Here is an 11,174-nt window from a genome sequence, read left to right on the forward strand (position 1 = left end):
TACCATGAGAACCTCGGGTACAAAGTATCAAACGTGTTTCTGATAACAGTGTTAAAGCACCAGAACTGATACCTAAGGTTTGGGATTGGGAATATTTCGCTGTATTATCTCCTGATTGTTCTAAATTTACATAGAAACTTTAAACGAGGCTTTAATTGGCGTTTGTATATATTTTTTCAACAATTAGATACGGAGCTCCTCTCGGCTAATTCCTAAGTTGTTATCTGCAAAAGCCCCTAGAGTCTTCAGGTGCCTAAGCAGTCCCTGGAATCATGTTTAAAGTTTCCTTCCACTCCTGAAAATCTGAAATGGGGCCCCGGTGAGCCAGGCCAGAGGGCTGCAGGAGGGCCGTGGGCTCTGGCAAAATACAGCCCCCACGTGACAGCGTGAAGCCTTGAGCCACATACCGAGCACCAGGCCTCACAAGCCACAGCAGCAGTGCAGACGGAAGGGTGGCAATACACCATATGCCAGGCCACCCTTCCGTCTGCGCTGTTGCTGGCAGTGGTGTCTTCAGAGCTGGGCGCCCGGCCAGCACCCACAGGTATCAGGCCGCACTGCCAGTGCTTAATTTTTGCCAGGGCTGAGCTCTGGCATCTCTTTCAATACAAATTAAGGACTGGGGGTAGGCAGTGGGGCCCAGAGGTGATGGGGGAGTGGGGAACCCATGGGAGCCAGGGAGGGGTAATGGGGGGGCAAAATACAAGTTCACCCAAGGCACCATTTTCCCTAAGGCCAACCTTGCTTACCCCTGCTGTGGCACAATATTCCTGTGGAAGAATCTGCCCTAGCCATGAGGTTCCCCCACTATCCACTGAAATCCCAGAGAGCCGGGGGAGCCTCAAGACACCGAGCGGCAGAGAGGCAGGTGGCAGCAGAAACTGACGGAGCAGGACCATCGCCGGCACGGCAGACGGCGGCACAGTGGTGATCGCAAAGGAGGCGCTGCTCTACGTTCCCCTCTGGTGGGAGATGAACTCACGTGAATGCACCTCTGACCTCTGGGTCTTCCTGGACCCAGGGCAGCAGTGGTGAGTGGGGTGCGGTGGGGGGGGGAAGTGGGAGCAGGGTGTTAAAGGGGCATTCGTCCGTCAGACTTTCATGCTGCACGGTGAGAAATTGAGGCCAAGGATGCTGTACTTGGGGACGGGGGTTTTGCTCGTGGTCAGATGTTTCAGTCATGACTGTGGTGTTTTCCCAAATTAATGGGAACTTTTAATTAAAAGTTTTTTTGCTGAGCATTGACTCAGGGTTTCGGGAATCTTAGAGGCTCCTGGGGCTGGTGTGTAATTTCCCCAGATTACTGGCTGGGGGCTCGAGCTGGCTTGCACTGTGTTGTTAAGAGGGACCCCTGGGTATGGAACCCGGCCCTTGTTGCTGCCGACTCCACCTGGCAGCAGAGTTCAGTGACCGCAGGATACGCTGTGGTCACAGGCCGTTTAACCCCCCGTCCATTGACGGGTCTGACAGCTCCACGGTGAGAAGCAGCAGGTCTCTCAGAGCCTGCCTGTGCGGGTGGGTGGAGGACTAAAGCAAACTGCAGGTGATTCTGTATTTGTTTTGCCTTTCACCCTGGTTACGGAAAATTGGTTACATGGTGGGCTAAAACAACTTCCTAATTGTGTTACACAGCCTTAGAAGCAGCCGAGGTTTCAGTAAATTTTTCCTGAGACCAGACCCTCGTGACAGAGCTGTGCTGATGGAAACTCCACAGTCACATGCCGGCATGATCCAATGTTTGGGGACATTTGCTTTCATTGTATTGCAAACCCCTGGACTTCCCCCATAGTAATGGGCTGCCAGGAATTCCCTTAGCTCAGCGATTTAAAAACCCAACAAGGAGTGACTGTTATTCAGAGCAGGCTTCAGGAGGCCACACTGCCTGTGCCAGTCCCCCTTTTCATGACTGCAACTCTCTCTGGGCTCTCTGTCTGCCAGGATCCAGCTGGGCTGCGCCAGTGAGTACGTCAGTGACTTGGGTTGCTTGTCTCAGACAGCATCCATCTGTCTCCACGGTTGGGACGGGATCTGCCCCATGGCTGAGCGGCAATGTCTGATCCAGGCATGGACTGTCTTGACCTCTGATCATGGCCGGGGAGTGGTTGTGGTGCAGCAAGAGGCAGAGGGAGGGGAATGCGGTGTGGGGGTGGGACAGTGGGCTCAGGAGGGTGCTGATACGCTCAGAATGGGGCTGGTTGAGCCAGTACATCCATTAGGAGGTGTCAAAGGGGACGAGCCTTTGCTCGTTGCTGACCTGGGGCCAGGACAAAGTCACTGGTTTGAGTTGGATCCTGCTTGGGAGCTGGGAGATGTTATTGGAGGATGGGGGGAGTAACTGTGAAATCAGTTTTGTAGGGTGTTGGGGGAGGGGGTCACTTTGCCAATCAGTGTCTGCGCTTCTCTTGCAGGGCAAATCTGAGTCTCTACAGCGTGTGATATGCCCCGGCCTTTGTTCCCCAATTTTCCTGTTCCTTGTGTGGGGGGGCTCATTGGTGTGAGTATCTCACTTGCTAGCCCCTGCTGTCCTGTCCTGCCCTGTTTACAAACCACGGGGAGTTTCCCAAGCTCTCTTGTAGCTCCCGAGCTCAGCTTCGGGGCAGATGCTCTAGTGCCCAACAGTGGGGGAAGTGGTGTTATTGAACACTAACAGGAAACTGAGTTGATATTCGTTCAGTTCTCTAAAACCATTTTATTAAGAAACCTCCTCTTAATCACACCCTGCCCGTTTGGTGCCAGAGAGTCATGACTTGATGGTGATATTGAGCATTTCACGAAAAGCCCAGATCTTGCTGATTCTGGATTACAGAAGAATTATTTGGTTAAAAACTAAGATTTCCGCCCCCACATTTGTGGAGAAAAGCTTGGAAACCTGAGCAGGCTGGGATGTGGATTTTTGTTGCAAGAAAAACGTCAGTAGAAAAGTTTGGAGTTTTGCTGAAATTTTTCCTCAGAATTTTTGGGGTGTTTTCATTGAAAATCCTGAAAACTAGAAAACTGAAAATATTTTTGCTTGTGACTGAAATTTGGGCGATTTTGGCTGCCCAAAACCGTTCAGCCATTGGGGACGGGGGGGGGACGTGTGTTCATTTAAACCTAAGAAGCCATTTTTTGTTTGAAAACAACATTTCAGACCAAACTTACGACCCGCTCTATTGCAAACCCAACCTGGGTGCAACCCATGGGCTCAGAAGGCCAATGAGCAGAACAGCAAGTGTATTATAGTTATATTCGCCTGATTTCTAAGCTGAGCTCATGACTTTTGGGGGCCTGAATCATGAGGATTTGAGGGTTTGGGGCAGGTGATACGGAACTCACTAGGCCCCCCAGTGTTCAAACTTCTCCCCAGCCTTTCTGTTTTGGTGTCAGTCATGTCCATGCTAGGGGAGAGAGCATAATGGAGACCCTTTTCTTGTCCCTCCACCCATTTGCCTCATTGCCATATAGGGGGATGGCAGGAGATCAAGCTCTGGAGCCTGTCGAGCCTTCGGCTCTGCTGCTAAGCAAAGGGCCAGTTGGGAGGGTGGTTTTCTCGGCGTGGACAGCAAGTCCTTCCAGGAACTGGGCTGAGATCCATCAACTCGTCTCACATGTGAGCCACTGACTGACCTAATGGCTGACATGTGAAAGGCTCCATGTCCCGGTCCCTTGAGCATGTCAGCTCATGTCCCCTTTCATCTCTTCTTGCCCCCAAGCTCCCACCCCGTTTGGCGCTAACCCCCTGGGGTTACAGAGGTCCCAGGGCAGGGGGAGGCTGGGCAGTGGCTGGGATCTCTGTCCCTGACTCTGTTTCCCTTTCAGGGCTCATCACAGCCGAGTCACCCATCACTGCTCAGTTCGGGAGGGACGTCACCCTGAGCTGCCTTTTCCCATCCCAGCCCCGGATGAACCTCCAGCACCTGATCCTCACCTGGGAAAAGGAGCGGGCGGGGACAGAGGCCCTGGTGGTTCATAGTCACTATTACGGGAAGGACCAGCTGGCGAGACAGGACGAGGCTTATAGGAACCGGACCTGGCTGGATCCAGAGGGGCTGGCCCGGGGGAATGGATCCCTGACACTGAGGGGTGTCCGCACGCAGGACGAGGGCAATTATCGCTGCCATGTAACCTCGGAGCTGGGCACAACTTCGGAGATGAGGCAGGTTACAGTGATGGGTATGTCTCGTTCAACCTGAGGTTTCTCCTAAGGCTCCGTTGCCCTTCGATATCTGAGGAGCTGAGGGAGACTGCACTGGAAGCTGGTTTATTCAGAGATAATCTCCCACCTAACACCAGTGGGCACAGGAGAGGTCAGTGCCTGGCACTGTGGGAATAATCAGCGCTGACACCAGATGCTGTGATGTAGGTTTACAGGCTCCACCAGCTGCCCAGAGAAGATAAGGTTGACTCGGACCCATGGGGCCACATAGCCTGGTAGCCTGTTTCCAAGCACAGCCAGCCGCTTGAGAGACAGAGGCAAGGGTAACTCTAGTGCACAGTGATGGACGAACATGGACACGGCATCTTAGCATTGAAATGTGGGGCTGGAAGGGACCTCGAGAGGTCTGCTGTCAGGAACAAAGATTCGAAGATCTCCGAAGATCTACAGCTAATTCCCCAAAGCAGAAGGGTTTGCAGCCCTCAACCATGACTCTGGATGCTTTGGTCCATAGCAATGTCCAATCATTTCTTCAATCTTTCGATGGTCCTGGCCTGAGTGATATCCATGGCAAGGAATTCCATGGGTTAGGCATGTACTGTGGACGGAGAAATATTGCCTACAATCAGCCTTTACTGCTCTATCAACTCCATTTAGGGGTCTGGGGCTCAAAGCAATGTGCCATAGAGGGCTGAAGGATGGCAGAGATTGGTAGTTATCCACAGATTCGGCATTGTGTCCTTCTAGGCTGGCCACCGGCATTCCAGATTCTACAGTTCAGACTGGGGTAGGGTGGGTAGAACTAGAGGCACAAATTGGGGTTCTGTCTCTTAAGCAAGGTAAGCCATTATGGGATAAGAGGGAAGGTTCTCTGATGGATTGGTAACTGGTTAAAAGACAAGTATCAGGGGGTAGCCGTGTTAGTCTGTATCTACAAAAACAACAAGGAGTCTGGTGGCACCTTAAAGACTAACAGATTTATTTGGGCATAAGCTTTCATGGGTAAAAAACCCACTTCTTCAGATTCCATAAATCTGAAGAAGAGAGTTTTTTACCCATGAAAGCTTATGCCCAAATAAATCTCAGCTTTCGTGGGTAAAAAACCCTCTTCTTCAGATGCATGGAATCTGAAGAAGTGGGTTTTTTACCCATGAAAGCTTATGCCCAAATAAATCTGTTAATCTTTAAGGTGCCACCAGACTCCTTGTTGTTTTTTTGGTTAAAAGACTGGAAACAAAGGTAGGAATAAATGGTCAGTTCTCAGAATGGAGAGAGGTAAATAATGGTGTCCCCCAGGGGGCTGTGCTGGGCCCAGTCCTATTTAACATTTTCATAAAGGATCTGGGAAAAGGGGTAAACAGTGAAGAGACAAAATTTGCAGATGATACAAAACTACTCAAGTTAAGTCCAAAGCAGACTGTGAAGAGTTACAAAGGGATCTCACAAAACTGGGTGACTGGGCAACAAAATGGCAGATGAAATTCAGCATTGAAAAATTCAAAGTAATGCACATTGGAAAACATAATCCCAACCATACATGTAAAATGATGGGGTCTAAATTAGCTGTTACCACTCAAGAGAGAGATCTTGGAGTCATTGTGGATAGTTCTCTGAAAACATCCGCTCAGTGTGCAGCAGCAGTTAAAAAAGCGTAGAGAATGTTTGGAATCGTTAGGAAAGGGATAGATAATAGGACAGAAAATATCATCTTGCCTCTACATAAATCCATGGTACGCCCACAGCTTGAATACTGCGTGCAGTTCTGGTGGCCCCATCTCAAAAAAGATATATTGGAATTGGAAAAGGTTCAGAAAAGGGCATCAAAAATGATGAGGGGTCTGGAACAGCTGCCATATGAAGAGAGATTAATAAGGCTGGGATTGTTCAGTTTGGAAAAGAGACGACTAAGGGGGGATCTGATTGAGGTCTATAAACTCATGACGGGTGTGGAGAAAGTCAATAAGGAGCTGTTATTTACTCCTTCCCATAACACAAGAACTAGGGGTCACCCAATTAAATTAATAGGCAGCAGGTTTATAACGTAGGGAAGTATTTCCTCACACAACGGACAGTCAACCGGTAGATATGGTGAAGACCAAGACTATAACCGGGTTCAGAAAAGAACAAGATAAGTTCCTGGAGGATGGGTCCATCAATGGCTATTAGCCAGGATGGGCAGGAATGGTGTCCCTGGCCTCTGTCACCCATTCCCAGCTTCTGGCAAACAGGGGATGGATCATTTGATGATTCCCTGTTCTGTTCATTCCCACTGGGGCACCTGGCATTGGCCATTGTCGGAAGACAGGATACTGGGCTAGATGGACCTTTGGTCTGACCCATCCTGGCCATTTTTATGTTCTTAAATATCAGCGGGAGGAAAATGAAGCTAATGTTGGAAACATGACTGAAAGCCCAAGGACAAGATTCTCAGCTGAGATATCCAGCATGATTCCAATGGTGCCATTGCCGATTGACACCAGCTGGGGATCTGGCCCAAAACACTTTCTGCAGAAGGAAACCAGTATTCCTGTAAATGGTAACTGGCTCTGGCTGGTAAGACCAAGGTGGGGGGAGTTTTCATGTGTAGGGTGAACACTGTGGCCATCCCAAGTGGATCTGATCTCAGACAAACTGTAGATGATGTCCCTCCTCAAAGCTGGCTCAAACACCAAACTTCATGGTTTAACCTCAAACTGCACAGTTTAACCTCTTGTGCTGTGTTTCTGGGCAGCTGTTTACCTGGCTGTTCCACCCCAGAGGTGGCTGCATCTCTGCACTGGGGAAGCAATTCCTGTGTTTGGAGCCTGTCAAGCAACTGGAGGTGAAAAACTCCAGAGACATGGGAAGTGTTTTTTCCTTTCAGTACCCTACAGTGAGCCTCATCTGACCCTTGATCCCTCGTTTCGGCTGGGCCACGCTCTTTTGACCTTCAGCTCAGGGGGCAGGTACCCCCGAGCAAGCGTGGTGTGGAGGAACGGGATGGGAACCTAGCAGAGCTCAGCAGTACTACAGAGTCCATGGACGCCCAGGGCCTTTACACCCTGCGCAGTGAGCTGGTTGTGCCCGTGGGGCGGAGCACCAACCTCACCATGCTCCTGGTGACAGCACACGGACGGGAGACCCCTGTGCAGCACGTCACAGTGGCAGAAGGACCCGGTGAGTGGGGGAAGGGAATAGTCCAGCCAGTGCAAGGCTCTGCCCTACAGTGGGACGTGGGGAGGGGATTAGTGGCTGAGCACAATTATTTAACCCATTGTCGCTCCCCAGTGGCAGAGCAGGGTATTGCTGCTCAGCAGCCCCGAGTTTGGACTTCACTGTGTTGGCCCAGGTGGGAGGGCAACACGCTGAGCCAGGGGAGCTCGCTCCGGCTCTCAGGCCCTGTTCACAGGAAGCTCTGGGCTCTCTCTTGCAGGGCAGAGATGCAGTCATGTCTGGCTGCTATTGGCCTGTCTGGGTGCCCTGACCATTTCTGTGATAGTGGCTGCGGGGATCCTTCGCCCTCCCAGCCGTGGGACTTGCGGACGCTGCTCAGAGAATCCCTTCACCAGGACAATGGATGTGGAGGATCCTTTACTCCAGGGCCAGCTGGGCCCTGGCACCTGCCCAGCCATGTGTACACCCACCATCACCCTTGGTGCTGATCTCCTGGTGGCTCCCTCTGGCCATCTTCATGCCAAGGCTCTGTAGTTGGGAGCCAGGGGTCTCTAGACCCAATGGCCACACTTTATAGCAAGGACAGCGGAGTTCTATGTTCAGCACAGAGCCACTGCACCAGGGCTTGCTTTTGTCCCTGACCCTTGTGATGGGAGAGCTCCCTGCAAAGCGGGGACTGACCCATGTCAATACAACAGGGCTCATACACTGTGGCCCCCACGGGGGAACCTAACCCCGCCCATGCAGGGCAGCTCTTTGTCCCCCTCTAATCACTGCCCCACATCAGAGCATTTAGTGAGACCCCTGCAGGGCTAGGACTAAAGCCTCAAAGGTATTTATAGAGCCCCAGAGGAAGGACCTCTGAGGGCAGCCAGTCCACCCCCCCCTGCAGAGGTGGAACCAAGTAACCCTAGAGCTGCCCAGACATGGGTTTGTCCAGCCTGGGCTTAGAAACCTCCAGTGGCAGGGATCCCACAACTTCCCTTGCACACAGAGTCCAGAGCTAAACTCCCCTGGGAGCTAGGAAGTGGTTCCTGATATCTACCCTCACTCTCCCTTGCTGCAGGTTAAGTCCAGTGCTGCTTCTCCTGCCTCCAGTGGAAATGGAGAACAATTTATCACCAGGGGCAGGAGGGAGACCAAGGGATTGGGGTGGGTAGGAGGTGGACTGGGGAGTATGAAGTAGTAAGGATGGGATGGAGATCAATAGGACGGCAGCTCCCCCACCCTAGGCTTAGCGGAAGGACATGACTCCCAAACTGCCCCCGAGCTGTCCCCAGGTGTCTATGAAGAGGTTATAATTTGCTGGTTATAATTATGCTAGCTGTATGTGTGTGTCATTTGGGTAGTTGAAGTTATGAATATTGGCTATGTATTTATATATCAATGTGTTTTGATTCTAAGTAGCTTCAGTGAAGCATTTGATCAGCTTCTTGAGAAGGGACTATTCTCAATAAGTGCCCAATCAAGAAACACTTAACTGACAATGGACTTTGGGAGATGCCAATCCACATCTGAGCTTTCTTGGGAATGTTCAAACTAACTTGTAAACAATGGTGTTGGCCTGCAAACTGAGTCATGCATGGACATGTGACTCGCCCATGTGACTCCAAGCTCCATCTCGCTGCTGTGATTTTCCACAGCAAGAACAAAGAGGTGTCCTTCCACCTGGAAGAGACTATAAAAGGCAGCTGCCTCATCTCCATTTTGTCTTCTGGAGGAACCTTGCTGCAAACTGATGCTCTGAACAAAGGACTGAATGACCCATCCCAGCTGGGGATGTTCTCCAGAGACCTGATTTGAACCTGAAGTTTATTCCATCATTCCTACAAGCCTGAACCAAGAACTTTGCCATTACTGTATGTATATGATTCCATTTAACCAATTTTAACTCTCAGCTATATTTCTTTCTTTTTATGAATAAACCTTTAGATTTTAGATTCTAAAGGTTTGGCAACAGCGTGATTTGTGGGTAAGATCTGATTGGTATATTAACCTGGGTCTGGGGCTTGGTCCTTTGGGATCGAGAGAACCTTTTTTTCTTTCACTGGGGTATTGGTTTTGATAACCATTTGTCCCCATAATGAGTGGCACTGGTGGTGATACTGGGAAACTGGAATGTCTGAGGGAATTTCTTGTGTGACTTATGGTTAGCCACTTGGGTAAAACTGAAGTCCTCTCTGGTGGGTTTGGTGTGCCTTAAAAGTAAAGGAACCTCAGCCTTGGGCTCTAACTGCCCTGCTCTAAGCGATTTGTCCTGAATTGGTACTGTCAGAAGTGTCCCCCTAAGGGCAGCATCGTTACAGTGTTGCAGCCAGCAGCAATAAGGGCCGGGTTCAGTACAGTAACTCCTCACTTAAAGTCATCCCGGTTAAGGTGTCATTGTTACGTTGCTGATCAATTAGGGAACGTGCTCATTTAAAGTTGCGCAATGCTCCCTTATAATGTTATTTGGCAGCTGCCTGCTTTGTCCACTGCTTGCAGGAAGAGCAGCCAGTGTGGGGGCTGGGAACCAGGGTGGACCGGCTGCCCCCCTATCAACTCCCCACTCCCTTAAGTTCCCTGTGCAGCAGCTCAGTTGTCCCTCTCCCCACTGTCATGTGCTGCTCCTGTCCTCTGCCTTGGAGATGCTCCTGGGGCCCTCCTGCTTGCTGTGCAGGAGAGGGGGGGAATAGGAGGGCTAATGTCAGGGTGTCCCACTCCTGCCACTCGCTTACCCCTTCTCCATATAGAGCAGGGTGGGGTCAGGACAGGGCTCAGGACAGAGAGACTGCAGCTGCTGTCTCAACTTCCTGATCTTTTTAAAGGCAATGTACTTAGAGTCGAGTCAGCGTACTTAAAGGGGCAATATGCACCTCTCTCTCTCCCACACACAGGGTGTGTGTCTGTGTCTCTCTGCCATGCTGTCCCCCTCCATTCGTGCTGCCTAGTAGAGTGAGAGGCTACATTGACAACAATGTGTTAAACCTTGAGGGCTCAGCCGAGTGCTAGTTCATCATTTAGCAGTAAGGCATTCCCTGGGAAATATTCTACCCTCTTCCACCCTCTAACTTCACCACCTCAACCAAGCTTCACAATCATCATTGCTATGTACAGTATTAATTTTTTTAAAACTTAGTGTGTGTGTGTGTACATATATAATATACTTTTTGTCTGACGAAAAAAGTTTCCCTAGAACCTAAACCCCCCCCCCCATTTACATTAATTCTAAGGGGTAATTGGATTTGCTTAACATCATTTCGCTTAAAGTTGCATTTTTTTAGGAACATAACTACCATGTTAAGCAAGGAGTTACTGTACCTGGATCTGCTGGGGTTTCTCTGGAAAAGGGTTGTTTCTGTGTCTCCCGCCCCAAGGGACATTTCAATCCATGCAGGCACCCCCAGTGGAGTAGTGGTTAATGGAGACTGAGGACAGGGACACCACAATGAACAGATGTTTTCACTGTAAAGCGAAGTTTCTTCCTTTGTGTGCACTGACACAAATCCACAACCCCGCACAAGCTAGATTCTGGGCTGCTGCAAAGCTGCATGGCCTAAACCATTGACCCCACCTGGGATCAGGCGCCATTGACCCCCACCAGGTGCCCCAGAGGGAATGAACAGATCAGGGAATCATCAAGTGATCCATCCCCTGTCGCTCATTCCCAGCTTCTGGCAAACAGAGGCCAGGGAAACTTCAGAGCATGAGTGCATCCCTGCTCATCCTGGCTAATAGCCATTGATGGGCCTATCCTCCAGGAACTTATCTAGTTCTTTTTTGAACCCTGTTTTACTTTTGGCTTTCACAACATCTCCTAGCAAGGAGTTCCACAGGTTGACTGTGCGTTGTGTGAAGTATTTCCTTTTATTTGTTTTTAAACCTGCTGTTTGTTAATTTCCTTGGG

At 50.3% G+C, this 11,174-nt stretch overlaps 1 long non-coding RNA gene across 1 annotated transcript; it reads left to right on the forward strand.

Moving 5' to 3' along the window:
- The first annotated feature begins 1,629 nt into the window (after positions 1-1,629).
- LOC119847805 lies at positions 1,630-9,235 on the forward strand. The gene is made up of 5 exons (XR_006276874.1): positions 1,630-1,958; positions 2,409-2,494; positions 3,799-4,152; positions 6,999-7,291; positions 7,548-9,235. It is a non-coding gene; the product is annotated as an uncharacterized LOC119847805 (long non-coding RNA).
- Positions 9,236-11,174: the final 1,939 nt, after the last annotated feature.

This window comes from Dermochelys coriacea, chromosome 24 (assembly GCF_009764565.3).
Source record: "Dermochelys coriacea isolate rDerCor1 chromosome 24, rDerCor1.pri.v4, whole genome shotgun sequence".
Lineage (NCBI taxonomy): Eukaryota > Metazoa > Chordata > Testudines > Dermochelyidae > Dermochelys > Dermochelys coriacea.